This window comes from Triturus cristatus, chromosome 6 (assembly GCF_964204655.1).
Source record: "Triturus cristatus chromosome 6, aTriCri1.1, whole genome shotgun sequence".
In the NCBI taxonomy this organism is placed as follows: domain Eukaryota; kingdom Metazoa; phylum Chordata; class Amphibia; order Caudata; family Salamandridae; genus Triturus; species Triturus cristatus.
The window spans coordinates 704,737,464-704,759,641 of record NC_140589.1 but is presented as its reverse complement, the minus strand read 5'-3'; the positions used below and the strand labels follow the sequence as shown (position 1 = coordinate 704,759,641).

The following is a 22,178-nucleotide window of genomic DNA, read 5'->3' as shown; positions in this document are numbered from 1 at the left end:
TCCTCTAGACAATGCTGCAGCAGCTTCTCTTGTCCCAGTGGTAATTCCTCATTCTACGTCCTCAAGGCAGTGCTGCAGCAGTGTCTGTTCCCAGTGGTAATTCATCATTCTAAGTCCTCTAGACAATGCTGCTAGCTGCTCCTCTGGTCCCGTCAGTAACTCCCCATACTAAGGGGCATATTATCAAGGATGGTGTTAAAATTATCGCTAGTTTAGAGGCAGAAAACTGCCGCTAAAGCGGCGATAATGGCCTTGATAATATGCCGTTGAGAATTCCAATAGAAGCCCAGGTTCACACCAGAACATGGACTTCTATTGGAATTCTCCAGGGCATATTATCAAGCCCATTATCGCTGCTTTAGCTGCAGTTTTCTGCCACTAAACCAGCGATCATTTTTTACGCCGTCCTTGATAATATGCCCCACAGTCTTTTAGGCAGTGCTGCAGCTGCATCTCTGCTCCCAACAGTAATTCCTCATTTTTAGCTCTCTAGACAGTGCTGCAGGTGCTTATTAGGTCCCAGTGGTAATTCCTCATTCTAAGTCCTCTACACAGTGCTGCTAGCTGCTTCTCTGGTCTCATCAGTAATTCCTCATTCTATGACTGCTATGCAGTGCTGAAGCTATGTCTCTATTGCCAGTGATAATTCCTCATTCCCAGCCCTCTAAGCAGTGCTGCTGCTGCTTCTCTGCTCCCATAGGTACTTCATCTTTCTAAGTCGCCTAGGCAGTGCTGCTAGCTGCTTCTCTGGTCCCAGTGGTAATTCTTCATTCTTAGTACTCTAGGCATTGATGCTAGCTGCTTCTCTGGTCCCGTCGGTAATTCCTCATGTCCTCTATACAACACTAATAGCTGCTTCTCTGGTCTCAACAGTAATTCCTCATTCTATACCCTCTAGTCATTGCTGTAGCTGCTGTTCTGGTCCCGTCGGTAATTCCCACATGATAAGTCCTCTAAACAGTGCAGCTACCTGCTTGTTCGGTCTCATCAATAATTCCTCATTCTAAGTCCTCAAGACAGTGCTGCAGATGCTTCTCCCGTCCCATCCGTAGTTCCTCATTCTTAGTCCTCGGGACAGTGCTGCAGCTCAGCCACTGTTCATACATCAACTACACTCGAAACCAAAACACTTGGGTAAAACACATTGTTATTTACAACACCATTAGCTCTAACTCTAAAAAATGTGAGATATATTGCATTGAAAATGCTTGCTGACACTATTTTTACCTCAAAATATAAAAACTCATACCTCTGGTTCTACTTATGTTTTTTTTATCCTTTTGGTGTAATTTTATTAATTAAAATAGTCTCTATTTTTCTAAATTAATTTTGCTGTGTTTGCACTTCTTTACTGTTTGAGTACTAGATCAATACTTCACACATTGCCTCTAAGTAAAGCCTGGCTGCTCTGTGCCATAGTTACCAAGGGGCTAGGCACAGGTTTATTTAGTGACTTTTGTGATTCATCTGGACAAGGATTGTGATTATTATTTGAGATGGGCTCTCACACACTCCCAAATAATATTGTTATTTCTTACAGTCGCAAGGAGATTATGGGCAGACCTCGGTTTAATCCATCATTGTTCTTTAGCTCACTTCACCACCGCAGTTCAGACCCAGCCATATGCAAATCAGTCTTGGCCCTGTTCTTCGTGGGAACAGTCCAGCCCTAACTGCCAAGCCAGGCCTTTGCCTGGACCAGAAACAAGGATTCTGGGACCGGTTTGGGGGTTGCTAAGTGAGCTAAAGAACGATGATGGATTCAACCCAGATCTGTGACTGGGGGTAGTGTCTGAAAAGTTTCAGCTCTCTGTCCATCGTCTCCTTGTGTTTAATTTCTTACAGTATTTCTGATTGTTGCCAGTACAGGAGGCCTCAGTTGTTTAGAGTGAAAAGCCATTGATAACATTGGGAGACAATGAAAAGTAGATCTCATTTGATTATTATGAAAATGTATAACACATGCATTAACCTTCACATATTTAGAGAATGATTTTGGTTCTGGTGTTGATTGCCGCCTCTGACAAATGCTATGGAGAGAAGATTTGTACTTTAATAGTTCTGTCCAGAATTTCTTCTTAGCTGTCGGACAGAATATTGCAATTAAGCAAATCACTAAGTAATACATACTTCCATGTATCTGAATTGATAGCAATAGGGATATGAAGAGGGTGTTGACTTGACCCTGTCTACAGGGTCATCCCCTGACCTTTTGCCTTCATTCTCCTTTTTTCTGAACCCATTTTTGGTCTCTTTTAGGACTCTGCACTCTCTGCACTTTGCCACTGCTAACAAGTGCTAAAGTGCTTCTGCTCTCTACTTTAAACATGGTAACATTGACTTACACCCAAATGGCATTTTTAATTTACTTGAAATTCCCTAGTAAAGTGGCAATACATGTATCCAGGGCCTGTGAATTAATTGCTACTAGCGGGCCTGCAGCACTGATTGTGCCACCCACTTAAGTAGCTGTTAAAACATTCTCAGGTCTGCCATTGCAGCCTGTGTGTGCAGTTTTTTTTGCTGTTTTGACCTGGCAAAACAAACCTTTGTCCAGGTCCAAACCTTTCTATTTAATACATAAAAGTCAACCCCAGGGTGGGTCCCACACAGCTCAGAGGGCTGGGTGCAAAGCATTTAAAAAGTTAGACATGTACTTTTAAGTTTTACACTTCCTGGTAGTGAAGAACTCCTGAATCCACTTTTCACTCACGTGAGGCCTGCCTCCCCCATAGGATGACATCAGGTTACTTTATTACATTTAACAAGAGAGAGTTAACTTTCATTTGGAAATTGGTAAACAGACCAAGCTTGGTGTCTAAAGAATTGCAACTTAAAGCCCTCTTTAAATGTAAAGTAGGATGTTAAATCACATTTATGAAAATGTCACTTTAAGAAATTTGACATTTTCTTGTCCTAACCATTTGATGCCTGCAGCCTGGTACTGGGTGACATGACTAGGTATAGTTGGCTATTGGCCTTTGTATATTGCTTCCAGACAGTGAAATAAAGGGAAGATAGGTATTGACAGGGTGAGTCACTCATACTTAACGAGGGGACAGAGCTGTCACCTACCACACTTGCACATCACAATGGCCCTGCCTGAGCACACTTACAAAGGGTTTGCTACCAGTTGTTTGAGTCCCCAGACAAGCTAGGGCCAGGGCAGAGCAGAAAGGGATGCCTGACACCTCAGGGGGGGTGGAAGCCTCTCAAAACTTCTCATACGTCAAAGGGGGCATCAGGTATAAATATTGCACCATCAGACCCAACTCTTAAGTACACACCTGGACCTGTGGTGACTCAGAAGAAGGTTTGTTGAGCTGATTTACTACAAGAAGTACTACTACTCTGTTGCCCTTATGCCACAATGACAAGGATTAGACTTGTATCTTGAACCCAGGACCATCAAAATGACTCCAAGGGTTAGTTGGCTGGCATCCTGCTCAGAAGCCACAGGGACAGAACAGGCTTCTTTCATCTTGAAAGCAGCACCTGAACACTACCAGCTGTGAGTCCTGCTCATTTGGGTGGTGCCACCCCAGTCCTGGACCCTTGGATATGGGCCTGAAGGTTCTCTGCCAACCCAAAAAGTTTTCCCAGCAGAACCAACACATCATGATGATTCACTTCCCAGAAGCTCCGCATTGGAGCAGCTGCATGACGCATTGGCACACCAAACTCAGCATCGGATCACTGCTTGACACATCCCCAGTGCAGGAATTTGCATTGCTGCCTGCAGCCTCCCCAGGAACTGCCACTATGTGACACATCCTTGCATTGCAAATACCGCGTCGGCAGCATCCTCGATGAGAACTCCGCATTGCAAGCTCCGCAGGTTCTTTAAAACCATCCGGTGCGCAACGCATCTTTGTTGAAGGACTTTGCATTGCAAGCACAAGACCCTCATCTAATGCAGCCTCGATGATGATGCAGGGCCTTGCATCGCAACATCGCAGCTCCTAGGTACCACCATTATGAAACACATTTACGACAAGGGGCTCCGCCTTGCAACCAGGATTTAAGGTATTATGTTCAGCGGCCTATATGGGCTCATGTAGGTGGCCCACGCTCTATCGCAGTGGGCTTGAGCTTGTGACTTTGCCCTGCTGTGACATGACCAGATAACCACAGTTGGCACTTTGTGCTTCTAGGTACTATTTTCACTTACATCTTTCAAATTAAATATCTCCGCTTCTACTGATTGGATTTTTGTTGTTTTGGTTTCAAACACTTTATTATAGTTTACTCTATTTTTTAATTGGTTTAGGATATTCCTGTGCTGTGTTTTTACTTTATCACTGTTTGAAGTACTGCATAAATATTTTTCACATTGCCAGTGCCAAGCCACTAGAGGGTTAAGCACAGGTTAATTTGCGGTTTGCTTGTGTTTCATCCTGACAAAGATTGTGGTTGCTTCTTGATTAGGGTTTTACCACCTCAACCAGTAACCCAATTTTAATAGATTACTTTTGGGTCAGCTGTGTTATGTCATTGTCTGTTCAAGTGCCATTTACACTCTTTTTCCACCCATGATAACCAGCTGCATAGGGTAATGGTTCAATTTGCATAAATCATTGGTTTTCTTTCCCTCTAAATGACAGCATTTTCTGATGATGTGTGTAAATTCATTTAAAATGAGTTCGCTTCAGTGTCAGGGTTGGTCGGCTGGTCCTTTAGCTCTGAATTTTCTACTATAATAGTTACTTTTTTATTTATTTGCTTCTCATCTTTTCTCTTTATTGATTCTTAAGAAGATGTTACAGCTTTCTAGGCAGAGCTAAGGGGTCTCTTGCTTGCCACTCATTTCAGCTGCAGTTCACCACATCTCATGTGGCCACTTTGTCTCAATCAGGAAAGCATTATGGAATGCTGTTGTTTATGGTGTATCATTGTTTTACCATTCCAAGATGGCCAACACATTGGTTTTAAATGAGGCATCCAGGCTTTAACTATTCACAATTGTCTAATTACAATATCTTTGCAAGATGGACACCCGTTGCCAAGTTTAGTTTTGCTATTTCAAGCATATGCCTGCTGTGTTAGCACAGCAACCGGTTTCCATTTTTCTGCCTGTATTCTATTAATTTATCTAGTAAATGTTGTTGAGTTTATTCTGATTGTGTAAGAGGGTGAATGCAATAATGCATTAGGAGATTAATAAATAAATGTATGAATTCAAAGAAAAGCAACAGAGTGCATGTATGATGACTCATGGAGTGCCTAAACCGATCATTGAAACAAAAGGCACTTCTTTTCATAGGCGAGACCTCCTGGCATTGCCAATGCTTGTTGTCTGACTGGATATTGCTGTTTATTGTAACTAAACACACTGCGGCACTCCTGTCTACCTCCTAGTGCATGTACTCCAACCCCTGTAAGAGGCAATATTGCCTAATCCCCAACTGACATATTTAATTTTCCATTAAGCCTATGGTATATGGTGGAGGAAATTACCTCAATGGAATTGAAAAGTGAAATGCCACCTATAGACTGTAGCACATTATGCTACCCACTTGACGGACAAAGAAAATATGGCTGCTGGTCCACATGTGCAGCCTGACTCCTGCAACTTTTAAATCTGCTTTTAAACCTGTCAAAATAACCATTTTAGACAAGAAAGAACCATGCTTTTAAATATTGATTAAGTTACCCCTAAATATGGCTTCAATCAGACTTCTGCCCGTGCTTCAATACTGAATCCGTTTTGTTGGAAGTGGCTCAGTTCATTAAATTGAACTTCAAACAGGATCATGCAGCAAGGGTGGTTTTGTTAGATTTGTCAGCAGCATTTGATACTTTCTCCCATTCCATCCTGTCTGGTGGTTGTATAACAATGGAATCAATGGTCTGGCCAATTCTTGGCTTCCATCTTTTATATTAAACAGAGTCCAAGAGGTCTATTTATCACCATTTGCCTCCAAACCTTTATGATGCAATGTCCTGCAAAGCTCTGCTTTGAGTCCCACTTTATTCACTATTTATATGGCTTCCATGGCCAAGATTGTGGTGTCGTGGGGTCTCAAATTACAGTCATATGCTGACAATACCAAGTCGCTGCTCTCCTTCCAACAACTCAATGGAGACACTGTTAATTCATTCAAAGTATTCCTAGTCACTTTGTCCAACTGGATGACAGGCAATTGCTAAAAATTCAACTCTGATAAATCAGAAGTGCTGTTTTTTGGGGCAACGATTTTCTCTATTCTCGCAGCTGGTTGACCTCTGAATTGGGTCAACCCCCATCCCGACCTCCACAGCTAGAAACCTGGGGTTTAAAATTGACATGAATTCAGCTTCCTGCCATAAATTTGCATACTTCACTAGAAGGACAATTATGCATATCTTGGTAACATCTAGACCGGACTATGCCAATGCCCTCTATTTGAACCTGCCAGCTTATTTGCTGCACAGACTACAGACAGTGTAAAATGTAGCGGCCAGGCTGTTATTAAAAAAACCTGCTAGATACACCATTGGTCCTTATCTGAAGGACCTACACTGGTTGCCAGTAATTTAATTGATTTATTTCAAAGCCCTGGTTGTCATCCACAGGGCCTTTCATCAAAATGGCCCTCTATCTGCGAAAGGGGATGACTCAATATCTTTCCTACAGAATTTACTGCACTGCCGACCTCCTTCTATTGCACATGCCAAAACTTTACAAAATCAGTAGAGGTTGAAGCTCTCTCTTTGTGTTAGCAGCCAGAGTCTGGAATATTTCTTGCACTATACTCAGGAAATTCCCTTCAGAAGACGTTTTTTAAAAAAAGTTAAAAGCCATCTTTTCAGTAATTAATTCCTTTTTGAGTTGTATCTTACCAAAGCACCAGGATGCCTCTTCAGGGGCAGCTGTAGTGCTATATACATTTTTTTCCATTCATTAATTCAAGGTATATTGTCTGGTGTTTAAAAGTGGTACATGCAATAATTAAGTGCTAGCATGTACCTATAGAGACTGGCCAGCAAAAACTATTTTTGCTGGCCAGAAAATAAAAAGATTCAGCTATCTTTGATTTAGGACATGCAAAAAGAATTATTCAATCACTAATTTTAATATTTATTCAAATTCAATTCACTAGTTAAGTCTGATTTTTAATAAACATAAAAAAAAAGTTATGAAAGTTATTTTTTATAAAGTGACACTTTGCCTGAATCTTGGGTTGGCTAATTAGCATTAGTCTGCCAGAAGCTAGGCTCTGACAGTGCTTCCCCTTAATGAGGTATGAAAACTGTCCCCAAAGCAGAAAGAAAGGCTTATGCTGTTCGGTAGGAAGACCTACGCTTGAGGTAAATGACTCCTATCAGTTCAGAGAGGACAGTTGGTGAGGGTTCAGGAAATTATTAACATGATACTGACTAGGGTGAAGCCAGCCAATTCATGGATAATTATGAAAGGAGAGCAGTGGAAAAGAAGCCTTTATTCCCTGGGCCTCTATAGCAGCTTGGCATCAGCCCCTTGGGAGAGACAACTGGTCCCAAAACCAGTTTTGTGAAGTTGAGGAGGATCGGACTGCCCATTTCCAATCAACACATCACTGAATGGCACACCAAGTGCCTTCAAGGGCAGAAGGGTGCTGCCATATTCCATTTGCCTCAGAAGAGTGCACTGAAATTTTGCAGTAAGTTAAACAGGATATGCTGCAAAAGTGGGAAAGATTGCCACTGTCAGCTTCTTCCTCTTTATTTAAGGAGTGTCCACTGACAAGCGAATCCTACAAAAGTGGCATCCACAGCTAAAGAATAGATGGAGAGGACTGGACTTTCTATCTGTGAAATATGTGGAGACCTGAAGAGCTGAACCTCTTTTTGATTGTTACCGGGATTGAGAAGTAAACTCCAAAGGGTAGTTGGCTGACCTCTTATGTGGCAACAGTGACACAACAAGCTATATTAGGCCTTTTTCCTGAATTGCCTAGTTGGCCATTAGCAAATGGACCTGGCCTTGTCCCTACTGATGGCCTCTTCGGAGTGAGTCCAGTCCCCTACGTACTGTTTCTGAGTTGCTGGGATCCTTCGAAGAATCTAATAGGGTCTGCTTCAGAAAGTCTGAAAAGTAGGAGCTTAGAACATGTTTAGGCTTCTAAGTCTGAAGGCTTAGAACAACCAGGTTTCAACAATTTTTGAAACTCCACCAATGATGAGCAGCTATGAATTTTCCAGGGAAGAGAGTTCCATAAAGTTGGGCCCAGAACAGAAAAAGACCTGCCACTCTGTCTAATGCGTTGATAGCAGGGTACAGTGGCATGGCGCTGATATCCCAAACGAAGATTATACCGAAGGGGAGTAGTGATGAACCACCCTCTTAAGATATAGTAGCACAAACCCATGTACCCACATATCCATGTAAAGCCTTTGGCATAAAGCATTTTGGGCTTCTCCTCCATCAGCCATTGTAGGGACTGAAGGGGGGAGAGGACCGACGACTGCCAAGGCACATGGCAGAGCAAACGGGCTGCAGAAATTTGCACCAATTTAAGCATTTTTAGAGTTTTTATGGGACTGCCCAAATAAAGCATTTTACAGCATTTGAGTTCTAGGATCCTTCGCCTCTCAGTGCTGCTATGGTATCCTAAATGGCGGTTTATATATTGAGGAAATTTAAATTAGGGAGCTGACTTACCTCCTTTGCAGCTGAGTCGGAGCAATACCATGCTGAATTTCTGTCCCACTGGTTCTTCTTGCAAGATATACTGATGCTGATCAACCTAACGTAGCTGCATCACAGAAAAGCAGTAGTAAGCCACAAATTAGCACTATAGGCTGATGGTGGCATAGAATTAGTATAGGAGACTTAAGGCCATTTACATGCAGTGACCCTGGGGTACAATGGGCGCATGCATCTGTTTTAAGTGCTGTGGTGCACTATAGTATTACAGATAGGGCCGTAGACACTTGCACAGCCCCTTCTGTAACACAAAGAGTGCCATGGCTAACTTTCACAGGCATTCCCTCATTTGCATGGAGGTGTAGCCCCATGCTAGTAAGGGAAACATTATTATACATGTGGGTGCTGAGGCAATAAGGCTGTCAGGATACACACTGACTGTTCCCCACAAAAAGGTGGTACACAGTCAATGTGGCCCTTGAGGGCACCCTTTGATAGGGGAAAAGAGTATCCAATAAAACTCCCCACCCATACCCCTGCTGGTGGTGCAGTCACTCACTGGAATCACTTGCAGGGGATCTCTGTCCACTCTTTGAAGTCCAGGGGCAGTATTATGAAAGGATTTGCTGGCTTAGCCATGAGCAAAGCTCCTGTTTTTTTGCACTTATAGTGTGGAAAGTGAATTTATTCAAAATCTGATTTAGTGCTTTATTTTCAGACAGTACAGCTCAGAAGCAAAGAGCATGATTTACCTTTTTCTGTTGTATGAAAAAAAACACTAACTTGCTAAAATATCAGATTAAAGAAACTTACTTTACACACTGAGACAGAAACGCCCATCATGATACTGTCCCAAGTTGGCCACCACCTGCCCTACGAAAGAAGGAGTAGCTGACTTTAAACAGCTGCTCAGCCTTTTACTTGTACAGCTGCCTTGGGCGCAAAGCTGCCTCTGTTTGAGCCCGGAGTACCTCGTTGATGGTGCACTGCTGCACAAACAGGGTCAGTGTGCCTTAAGTATAATACAGACTGTTGGACCTGTCAGCCCTAGGGTGGTCTCCCCTCCTATTTTTGTATCGTGCCTCATTTTTTCCACCCTCATTTTTATGTTGGACTAGGTCTCCGGGCGCCTTTTCATTGCCAATCAGTGTTAAGGTGCAGGTGCTCCCTTCTCCCAAGATGGCTGCCACAGGCCCCTGCTACTGCAGAGTGGTCTTTCATAGTAGCACCCTAGCTGCCAGGAGCTGGCTGGAACCCCACAACAATGTTGCGACTCCAGCCCGCCTTTTTGTCCCATAGGTAGAGTGGGGAAGCTCCTGGAATGTGCTGGAACCTTCTAGAAGGGAGGTGTGGTTTTTCTTTTGCCGCCTTGGCCAGAGGTCACCTGACCTAGGGCTTCTTAAGAGAGGGAGGGAAACTTTTGTGGTGAGTTGGCCATTGGGGTGAAGCAGAGCTGGAAGAATCCACCAGGAGTGTAGGCGGTAGGGCCTAGCCAGGGACTTATGCCTCTGAGAGTGACAGGATTTAGGTGCTGCCTTTTAAGTGAGTGAGGGACCCCGTGAAACCCACTGATCTTGCCCAGCAGTAGGAGGACCCAGAGACTCTCTGCCCAGCCTGACTAGGAAGGATCTAGTCGCCCTCTCCATTCCTACCCCCTATAACAGAACCCCTTAAGGGCGCCAGATACATCTGCGCCAATAAGACTTCATCTAACAGCTGAAGACTTATTCACCAAGCACTGAGACTGCGTGTCCAGACTGAACTCTAAAACCTATTCACCAAGCACTGAGACTGCGTGTCCAGACTGACCCCTGAACCCAGATGCAAAGCTGACTGGAGAACCACCGGGGATCGACCAGGTATTAGCGCTGTGACCCCTGCGCTCCCTGCCCTGGTCTGGGACCCCCGGCAGCGTGCTCCGCTGAGCATAGAACCCATCCTTAATTTGAGCCCCCCCCCCTGGTGAAAACGAGGCCAGCGCGCGCACCGCCGTGGCCTGGAGGCCTGGAGAAGTGCCCTGCCGTGTCACGAGGCCGGCGGAGAAGCCCGGGGCCCCGTCGCTGCCGTCGCAGCTGCGTGAGGAGGTGTGCGAGGCCGGGGCCGAGTTCCCCCATCATCATGGGAGCGGATGCCTGCTGACGCCGAGATCGAGGTAAGCCCGGAGGCTGAGATCGTCCCCGGTGCGCCCCCTGCGGGTTGGGAGCCACACCGCACCCTTAGCCGGGTTTCCTCTCCGTGGGATCCCCCCCCCTGTCTTCGCGACGGAAGAGACCCCGCTGAGGGATCCTTTCCGTGTGCCCCCTCGAGCGGTACTGAAGCGTGGTGCCCGACGAACTGCACCGGAACCCAGAGACTTGCTCCTCAGGTCCCGTGGCGCTCCCCGCTGGAAGCTCCGCTCCAAAGTACTGAGAGTCATTGATTACGAGTGGCGCCTTATGTTATATGCTCCGTTCCAAAGTGCTGAGAGTCATTGATTACGAGTGGCGCTTTATGTTATATGCTCCGCTCCAAAGTGCTGAGAGTCATTGATTACGAGTGGCGCTTTATGTTATATGCTCCGTCCCAAAGTACTGAGAGTCATTGATTACGAGTGGCGCCTTATGTTATACGCTCCGCTCCAAAGTACTGAGAGTCATCGATTACGAGTGGCGCTTTGTTTTTACATGCCCTGCTTTAGAGTCTTACGGGCGATTGATTCCGAATAGCGCACTGTGATTCCTATGCCATGTTGAAGTGTTTCGTGCTATCAAGTCCGAGTAGCACGCTGTTATTCATGTGCCAGGTTGAAGTGTTACGTGCTATCAAGTCCGAGTAGCGTGCTATTATTCATGTGCCATATTGAAGTGTTAAACGCTATTGATTACGAGTAGCGCTCTGTTATTTATATTCCCTATTACAGTGCTATGTGCCAGAGATCACGAGTAGCTCTCCATGCTAGGTGCCCCGTTCTGAGGTCATCACCGGTTAGCACGCCCAACGCGCGTGTGCAGCTACGTGAGTGGTAGTTGTGCCCCAGGCAGTACTGTTATTTCATGAATTGCATATGTGGTAGAAACAGCCTTTATAGCTCCTGACTGATATGTACATCGCAAGCTATTGTATTATCAGCATATGAAATGTACTGCTCTCTCATGAACTGCATTTAACGTGATCTACTTGGATAAACTTGAGTATTTACCTAACTCCTACAGTGTGGCGTCACTTATTGTGTGTGTTCCTCGTCGCATGTGAGGTGCGTGTTGTATGGTTGCTTTACACACAGACCTTTGGTGGCCCGACCGCTCGTGTCACGTTACCGCCCCATAGGGCCTGGAGACCCCAGGTCTTACACAGACTCTGTGCTTTCAGACAGGTTTTGGCCTCGGACAGAAGAGTGCTTGTGCAGTGAAATGATGTGGAGCAATGAAGTACAGAATGGCACTGTGAAATGTTATCAGAACATTGGAGGTTTAAGAAGACAGGGTGAGAGTTTGAGGAGGAGTGAAAAGTTGTCGGTGTGTGCTTTATTTTTTATTTTATTTTTTATTTTTTTAGTCTATGGAGCGCAGTGTCACCAACTGGTATCCTGGTGCTGGTCATATCAGCTGGGGAAGATAAGAAGATGGAACAATATCCTTAGAAAGAAACCTATAGTAACATAGCTTCAGTTTTATGTTACAGATGTCCCATTGCCCTACAAGGATCTTCCCAGAGAAGCACAGGAATTGCGGAGCTGCAAAAGTGAACTGTGGTTGAGGGGCAACTCAGCCTATGTTATTCCTCATTACCTAAGTAAAGGGCATCTCCTACACAATGCTGATCATGACTTCAGAGTATTTAGAGTAATTTAGTGGAGGACTTGCGTGACAATGCCGTAATCAGCCCAATTATGTGAGCAATAATTGCTTTCACCTTCAATCGCTTATGTTATGATTCTTCCTGTTTTTCGCATATTATTAATAACTTTGTATGCAGTAAGCCATGTCTCATTCTACAAAGTAGAAAAGGCGTATGAGTAGATTCTATTTAATTTCTTCTTCTTCATCTTTCTGCTTATGCTGAAAAACCCACAAATTATCACCAACACATGGGGTGTGTGGAGAAAATGTTGTTCTTTGAAAAAAGATAATATTTGTTTTGTGGGTTTATCCATGTATATTTTCCATTGTGATGTGTTATCATTATTGTTAATACACAATTAACCTTTAAAAGACTTCTACTGTTTTTCCTTTATCACTCTTGAAGTGCAAGTTAAAAGATTTCACAAACAAGCTATTGATGTCTATGAGAAAAATTTGGTAGCTCGAAAAATGAAGAAATTCAGTATACTTGGAATATTAAATCCGTGTGCATGAGAGCAGAAGCCCATGTCTATTGCATGCTAGGCATGGCAGAAAACATAATGCCCCTCTTCAAAATTGCATTAAGTAGAGAAACCTTTTGTATTAATTTTATTGCGATTAGCCATCACACTAGCCTCTTCTCTAGTCTTCAAGTTTGAGGTCTTAATTTTTCTAACCACTGTTGCTGTTGGTCATTAATTTGTTTAATTGTGTTAAATAGTGAATATATATTTTTGTTTTGGTTACTTTTTAATGGATATTTACTACTTTCCTTTTTCTCTTTAGTGATTATTGGTAATATACACCCAAGTGGCATCACATACAGTATGAATGCCATAAGACAGCAGCAGTGTGGAAAGAAAAGCTGAAACCTGTGCAGCAACTGAAAAGCATGATTCAGAGCAATTTGGTTTTGTAGGACTAGCGTGAGTATTATCGTGAACAGTGTATTGTCCTACAAGTACTCACAGCGAAGTATGGGGGTGTTACATTTTATTTTTTTGGAGGTCCACCCTTGAACAAGCGAAGCTGAGCATGGGCAGCACGTTCAACTCTGACATTATGCTTGGCGGCCATCTTAAAGGAAGAGACTCAGCCTCGAGTAAGCGCAATCAAGTGTGTTTATGACACTAGACGCTAACTTTACGCTTGATGGCAATCTTATTGGAGGAAAAAAAATGACAGGGAGTAGAGTAAACAAGTGAGTGGTGACACTCCCATCTGTGGCAGGAGTAATTTAGGCCAATGCCATAGCAACTCAGGCACACAAACCTGATTCCCATAATGCTCATAAATGAAGAAACATGAGTGTGCAATGATACCTGATACCAGTGCGTTATCAAACATCTGTCTGCAAGTATTCAGAGTGTTGGTGATGCACACACCTTGATGTGCACGCCACCTTATATCAGTGCATTAACCTTATAAATATTCCACAATGTTTGTTTAACATTCTTGTATGCTAAATCAGAAAGCTGCATACGCTTGTTTTTTTTTAAAAAAGTAAACATATACTGTAGTTGGTACGAGACATTTGGCAAAAAGAAAATATAAATAATATATACAAACATTAGAAAAGAAAGCTTCAGAAAGTTCACACAGGAAAGCTTCTCATATTTCAGCATGTCATGTTTCAGTTATTCCACCACTATGTTTTTAATACAAGCTGGCACTCCACCAATTCCTTGGGACGATTGGATTCTAATTTTTTAATAATTACTTAGAGGCTCTGGATGGGCAAGAATTTTGCCCTACACAAAAAAAGCATTGTTGCTAAGCACTTTAGGAAAAGACAGTCAGCGCATTTTTAGATACTTACGGCAAGCCCTTGAGCATAATGAACAACCTATTCAAGACACATTTAAAGAGGCCAGACGCCAATTGGAGATTAGATATTCTAAGGAAGAGAATCTGGTCATGGCAAGATATAAATTTCACAACATTAGAAAGTAGAAGAGTCCATTGATGAGTTTGTAGCCAGACTAATAGAGCTGTTGACCAAATGTCAGTTTCTATGAATGACAGATGAACTCATCTGGGACCTTGCATAGAATTGCAGAAGTAGGTCCAATCTGCACAAAGAGAAGTGTTAATTTTTTGAAGAGCATATTGAATACTTGGGGTATACTCCATCAGCAAAAGGGGTAAAACCTAAAGAGAATCTGTTGAAGGTAATTGAGCTGGCCCTGGAACCTCAGAAAACGATGCAGTTAATATCCCTAATGGTCTCATAGAATAATATGCAAAGTTTGAGGAAAGGTTTGCGGACAAAACTGAGTGTTTGAGGTCATTTCTCAGGAAAGGTCAGAATTTTGCTGGTGCTCAGGAACAAGAAGAATGTTTGACTAAAATAAAAAAGAGATTTGTGAGGCGGGATCTTGGTACCATGTGACATTAAGCTCAAGTCCATCATAACTGTTGATGTGAGTGAAACAGGTGTGGATGCCATTCTCTCCCAAAAACATGGTAACATTGAGAAAAACGTAGCATTTGCATTAAGTACTCTTATGAATTCTGAAACAAATTATTCTGGTATTGAGGGAGAGGTGATGGCAGCTGGCTGGAATATGGAGTATTATCTGACATATGTGGGGTACACAGTTTATCTTGAGATCAGATCACAAGGCACTTTTTCCCTGGAGGAACTGGTAAAGGCTAAGCAAGGTTGGCAAGACTGGCCAGAGACGTTTTAATGCATGGGCAAAGTGGGCTCTGGCCCAGGGCCCCAGCCTTTCAGGGGGCCCCCTGACAGTCAGCTCCATTCTCCAGAGTTTTGCCCTAATGACCTTGAATATTTCCTAAACAGTTTGTTTTAAATTCTGTTTTCCTTTCATTTATTTCTTATGTACCTGATGTGTGAGAGTCTAGTACAGCCATTTTGCAGAGAAATTTAGTGTTTATGTTTCATGCAATATACATAAAAAACGTTTATTTTAGATCAAAACAAGGCCTAACATATAAGAAATGGGAGGGCGTCACAGAGATTATTTGCAGTAATATTGGTGAGCTGCTGCTGTGTTAAAATATTGAAAACACACATAACTATCCCTGAATATTAGATGTAAACACATTCAGGGCCTTATTTATGAGAAGTGATGCATCGCTGTGTGAAAACAGGGATGCGTCACTTCCTAGTGCGCCCTCGTTGCGACATGATGGATTTGTCATATTTACTGTATGACGCATCATGTCGCAAGGAGTTACAGATATGTCAGTATTTCTGACGAATCTGTATGCACAAAAGTGATGCATTGCTGCGGTGTGTCTGAAAATAGACACAACTCCAGCAATGTGTCCTTTCACATGGGGCAAGCCCCATGTGAAAGGGCCTGCATCAGTCTTATGCCTGCTGTGTGGCAGGTGTAAGATATTGACGCAATGGCGTCCTAGAAGTGGCGCACTGAGTTCTCATAGATTTCAATGCACCACTTCTACGAGGCATTTTGCGGGGCAACACCCACCCTGCATACATTATGCCTGGCGCAGGTATAATGCGGTGCAGGGGTTTACAAAGTGAAGCATCTGCCTAGATGCGTCACTTTGTAAATAGGGCATAACATTGCACATATTTTATGCTGCCGGTACGTCACAAAAAGTGACGCACCAGCGGCATAAAAGTGAAGAAAAGCCTCATAAATATGGCGCTTAGAATTTGGACGAGTGTCCCTTTGCACTGTCAGGGACCTAATGAAATGAAATTGTGTATTTAATAAAGCGCGCAGCTACTCAGACTAGAGTGACCTGGCGCATGACAGTGGGAGGAAAACATGCGTAAAAGACCCATCAGTTATCAAAAAGCCAGGTTTTTAAGTTCTTTCATGAAAGAGAGTAGGTCTGTGGTCAGTCTCAGAGACTCAGGGAGGCTATTCCACAATTTTGGGCCTAGAAAGCCATGGGATCTGCCTCCAATGCGGGCACTGCATATTTTAGGCATGATGGCCAAGTTGGCATTGGAAGAATTTAGGGGTCTAGCTGTTGTGTAGCGATTAACGCACTTATTTATGCAGCCGGCTCCTAAGCCATGGAAAGCTTTAAAGAAGATGGTCATCGCTTTGAAGCCGATCCGTTCTTTTATGCGGAGTGACTTAAGAATAGGGGTCAAACTAGATCTGGGTTTAGGTCTCAGGATGGCTCTGGCCGCCGCGTATTGTACCACTTGTAGGCGCTGGATAAGGGATTTGGGAAGACAGAGGTACAAGCTGTTGACATAGTCAAGCTTTGATGTCACCAGAGTCTGCACCACAATCTTTCTGCTCTCAAGCGGTAACAGTGGCAGGAGTTTTTTTTAGCATCCAGAGTATGCCAAAGCAAGTGCCATTTAGATTTTGAATTTGAAAGCACATGGAGAGTGTCTTGTCTATGACAATTCCTACGTTTTTGACTTTCTCCTTTTCAGCGGGCGGGGGCGGCAGATCTTTTGGCCACCAAGCGCTCCAGTCAGGCGTTTATGGATTACCAAAGAAAAAAACTTCAGTTTTGTTAGGATTGCACTCCAGCTGATTGATCTTAAGCCAGTTAAAAACCTTTGTGAGGCAAGACCTAATCATTGCCCCGTCAAAGTCGGTTCCTTTTTCACACGTAAAAATCAGCTGAGTGTCATCAGCATTGGAAACAATTTTGGCGCCCTCTTCCTCTACCAGACATGCAAGGGGGATAGATATGTATTAAAAAGGGTAGGACTGAGAATGGAGCCCTGAGGGACACCTACATTCATGGCCGGAACTGGGCAGAGCGGACTCCATACTGTAGTTAGCCCTAAAACCGGATTGGGACTCATGAAGAAGCTTCCCATCTTCAATGTGTTTTTGGAGGCCTTCTTTACATGCTTCTCTAGTACTCTGGAGAGGGTCGGAAGAAGGGAGATTGGCCTGTAGTTGGCAGGGTCCGTCAGTTTGGCGTTAGCATTTTTTATCAGTTGAAGAATCTTAGCATTCTTCCATAATTTCTGCATGTTGCCTGAGAAGAGAGAAGCATTAAAGAGCTGGTTTACTGTGTGGTTATGGTGGGAGCTAATAGGTTCAAGATATTCCCTGGACATGGGTCAGTAGGAGAGCCAGACTTAATGCTTTAGAGAGGGGTCAGTGACTCTTCAAGCTGAAACTCAGGGAAAGCTAGTAAAGATGGAGGATCCAAGAGGTGAAATTTGCTATTAGAACTAAGGTAGAAGGTCAGTTCTTCCTCTGAGATGTTAGTGAAGGCTTGTTGGATCATGGAGATCTTTTTGTGGAAGAATTCAACTATTTACTTAGACCATTCTTCAGTGCATGGCCCTTCCTTTGTGCTGGCTCTCAGGGCAGTAAAGGATTTAACTATGCTAAAGATTTCCTTACTCTTATTTTGGGCATTTTCTATCTTGGTTTGAAAGAGGTTTTTCTTGGATGCCTTCACGAGAATGTAATGAGCTTTTAAGGTGTCTTTATACACCTTCCTGTCCTCAGGTAGATAGGATTAACGCCATTTCCGTTCAATTGTTCCACAATTTCTGTTGCGAGATCTAAGGGAATCGTTAAACCATGGAGCTGGTGGGGATAACCTCTTTGAGGAGCAGCAAACAACCAGTACCACTGCATCAATGTTGGTTCGGAGCCATGAATCTATTGAGAGGGCGTCCGAGTCGGGGCAGCCAGACAGCTCTGGTGAGGAACGACCGAGGGCGTCTGCTAACATCGGGATGGATATTTTATGGAACGTCCTGTAATTAGAGACCCTCTGCCCTGTGTTAGCTCAAGGGGCTGTGGCAGAGTTGGGAATGACGAATTTTAATAGGAGGTGGTCAGACCAGGTAATGGGAAGAGGTAGGTTTACTGATATGTCAAAGTTGTGAACGATTTGGTCTAGGGTATGGCCCTTCTCATGGGTGGCCAAAGAAACAGATGGAAACATGTTGCAGGCCTGCAGCGCCTCCAACAAGGAAATTGTTTGAGGATCTTTTCCATTGTCCATATGTATATGGAAATATCCCAGAATGAGGCAGTTGTTGTATTTTAAGGCCAGGTAGGTGGTGGCTGTATTAAGCGTATTAATAACATTTCCAATAGCACTGGGAGGTCTGTAAATCAGAAATCCAGTTATGCTATGATGGGGGGATAAGGTACAGCAGAAGCCTAAGCAGTCTAGTTTTTTATTGGAAATTATGGCAACACCTCCCTCCTTCCCATTCGATTGGTCCCTCCTAAGAATGTTATAACCCGTAGGGATGGCCGAGGTGATAGTAGGGTTGGAGGCTTCAGACAGCCAGGTCTCAGTGAGAAATAAAAGATCAGACTGTTAGTCTAAAAGTAGGCCATAAATGTATGGTTCATGCTTTTGTATAGAGCGACAATTTAAAAGGATGGCCTTTAAGTCCTCTGTTTTCTTATTGTTTTTACACTTATTGTTGCGTGGGAGGATATTGGGTGAGAGTTTCCTGGGCTGGAGGAGAGTCCAGTTGCACTTATTGCATCGAAAGTCTACCTCCAACCTCGGATCAGCGGCTGTACAGTGACATAATGGTAGCCACCTAAGGCTAAGCAGTTTTTCCCTATTGCAATATAGTGGAAGAAACTCACCGGAGGGGAACTGGGCAGCTTGGCCGGCGACGAACGCCTCCGGGCGCAGACAGGCTTACCTTCGGCGCCAGCGGCGCGCCCGCTGTGCACGTCCACTTAGCGCATCCGTTTGCATCGGGAATATATAGGCTAATGCCTATGATGCAAACTGGATCACCAACGCAGCTGAGGAAGCGGAAACTGCATAGGCATAAGTGAGGAGCCCGATAGTAGCCCCAGCCCTCCGCACAATCGGCGTATCAGCCGCGGCGGACCAGGACTGGAGGAAAAGCGAGATGCGAATCGAAGCAGCTAAGGAGGTGTAGGCAAGCAGAATCAAGTAAAGTGCAAGTGCGCATAGGGAGGAGGAATTGTTAAAAAGCACAGAGTAATTCAGCCAGACATATACAATTTAAAACGTATTAAAAACGTAGTAGCAGGGCAGGAAACACTAAATCCTACAGCTATCAGCTTCGCGCATACGTTTGCATCGGGAATAAATAGGCCGACACCTATGATACAAACTGGATCGCTAGCACAGCTGAGGAAGTGGAAACTGCGTGGGCGGAAGTGAGTAGCCAGATAGTAGCCCCAGCCCTCCACACAATCGGCATATCAGCAGCAGCGGACCAGGACTGGAGGAAAACCAAAATGCAAATCGGAGCAGCTAAGGAGGTGTTGCCAAGCAGAATCAAGTAAAGTGCAAGAGCGCATAGGTAGGAGAAATTGTTAAAAAGCACAGAGTAATTCAGCCACACATATACAATTTAAAAAGTATTAAAAACGTAGTAGCAGGGCAGGAAACCCTGAATCCTACACCTGTAAGCTGCACATGTCCATTTACATCGGGAATATATAGGCTAATGCCTATGATGCAAACTGGATCGCTAGCGCAGCTGAGGAAGCGGAAACTGCGTGGGAAACAGGGGCTCCAATTAGATCATAAATTCAAAGGTGTCCTGAACAGGGGCCCCCAAAATATGTTTGGCCCAGAGCCCCCCAAATCCTTAAGATGTCCCTGAGACTGGCTGCTAGACTCCAGGAATATCGTTACACCATTGAACATATTCAGGGCTGAAAAAACACTCAAGCTGATTGTTTGTCTAGAATGCCAGTTTATTGGAAGTTGGTAGATAGTCCTGCTGTGTGGGCTGGTGAAAATGAAAGTGCGTAGCTTCAGTGCAAGATGCATGGAGTAAGGTGCTGGTGCATTTACAGTTGATGAGTGGTATCGTGAGATGGATGTCGATGAGATTCTCATAGAAGTCATACACCTAGCGATTTGTGGAATGAGAAAAGAGAGTAGTGTGTCGATATCGGTACAGCCTTATGTCAAAGTTTTAGATTAAATGTCCATGTGTGGAGAAGTATTGCTGATGAGGGCTGATAGATATATACCACCGTTTAATTTGAGAACTAAACACATAGCTATGGCTCATGAGGGCCATTTGGGAAAGAGTTTGACTCAGCACTGTCTTAAAGCTCAGTTTTGGTGGCCAGGTATGGATGACCAAGCCACCTTGTGTATTGAAAGGTGTACTGTTTGTAAAGAAGGTGAGAAAAGGCTTAAAGTGGGAACACAGTCAGACATGGGACAAAATATGAATCCTGGTCAATCTTGGCATAGTGTGTGTGTGTGGATTTTATTAGTCCAATGTCCAAATTGTGTAGTGAGTGCAGATTTGCATTGGTGGGTGTTGATGTTTTTCAAAGTAGTTGTGTGTGAATTTTATCAGGGATATTACCACAGGAATCACCATTTGCAATCTGAGGAAGATGTTTATAGAAAAAGTTGTTCCCTCAGTACTTATAAATAATATTGGCACTCAATGGGTCTCTCATGAGATGAAGGAGTTTTCGGTGGAACATGGTATCACAAACCTTTGATCTTCTCTTTATATTCCACAGGGAAATGGCACAGTGGAAAGCGCAAATCAATTCCTGAAAAGTATTATCTAAATGGCTGATGTGTCCGGACAGGATGTACTTATTCTTTTAGAATGTGAATGGTGAAAATGCTGCAGAGTTGCATTGTATCAGAAAGGAGAAGATTGCCCAGTGAGGGAAGTTGAAAAATGTGGCGGCTACAATGATGTTGACTTTGGAAGAGAAAGAAGTGGGACAAATTCATTGACTGAAAGGGTGGTGAAACTAAGGGATACCTTGCCATCATTGCCAACTTCCAGAGATGGGAGAAGTATAAGAGTTTTGTCGACTTCCAGAGAAGGGAGAAGTATAATAGACTGGCCGCCACCAGAGTATGTAAAAGACTATGTTTATTAGGTTATTAGTCCTTGCTTTCATTATTTTGTTGTTTATACAAATGCTTTTAGAAGAATCAACCAAATGTTTTTGCAACACAAAACATTTTTTAACAGTGTTTTTTTTTACCTGATATTGTATTTAATGTTTCTCTCTCTTTCAGTGTTGAAAGTTTAGTTTATAATATATTTTACAGTACTGTGTAATTTATTTCTGGTGGCACCCTAAGTGCCATCCACTAATAGGTCACATTGTATTTAGGTTGTTTTTTGTATAGAAGGGAAGGGGCTGTGTTGTATTGGGCTTTAATAAACTGTGTCTTGCACAGTTTGCGTAGTCCAGTCTCACTGCTGTGAGATTCCATGTTCTTATTTGAAAGGAAAACATTCTTTAGTGGTCAATTTGACTCTGGCCAGTAAAGGAGTGTACACTTTATGCTATTGCCTAAGAATAAATGTACGTCATCCTTAGCAACAACCTGATTTTCACATGATTGCCACAATTGCTATTCCAGCCTACGCACCCTTTACAAATTCCACACAGCGCTGCCAGTGTTCCTACTCACTAGCCTATGGTGAGGCTGTCTGCAATGTAAAATGTTCAGAAGGTACAAAAATTACATTAAAATGTTGAAAATTACATAGCCAAGGACATTCAGATCCATGAAATGCAACTTTTTTTGTATAATTTCTCTTAAGCAAGATACTTCCAGTTGCTAGGTGACAAGTTTGCTTTTGTACTTGTCCTTCTTAACTTAGAATAAACAGTTCAGTACTGTGGAGAAAATTTGCAGATGAGAGCAAAGATAAAAAAAATATACTGTGTTTTTAACCTCTAAAACACAATAATGGGTTGGACAGACCAAGGTCTTCTTGCATTGTGCAATATAAGGTGAAGCAAAAGTGGTGGGGTTTTTTTGCAAGCAAAAGTCTTAGTCTTTTTTTACCAATATGTTTGTAT

At 43.4% G+C, this 22,178-nt stretch overlaps 1 long non-coding RNA gene across 1 annotated transcript in view; it reads left to right on the top strand.

The window, feature by feature from the left end:
- Positions 1-21,310, top strand: part of LOC146817740 (uncharacterized) — a 28,320-nt gene extending 7,010 nt beyond the window's left edge. Inside the window, exons 2-3 of the long non-coding RNA XR_014962580.1 lie at positions 13,216-13,355; positions 20,865-21,310. This is a non-coding gene — a long non-coding RNA (uncharacterized LOC146817740). The remainder of the gene's footprint in view (positions 1-13,215; positions 13,356-20,864) is intronic.
- The last annotated feature ends 868 nt before the right edge of the window (positions 21,311-22,178 follow it).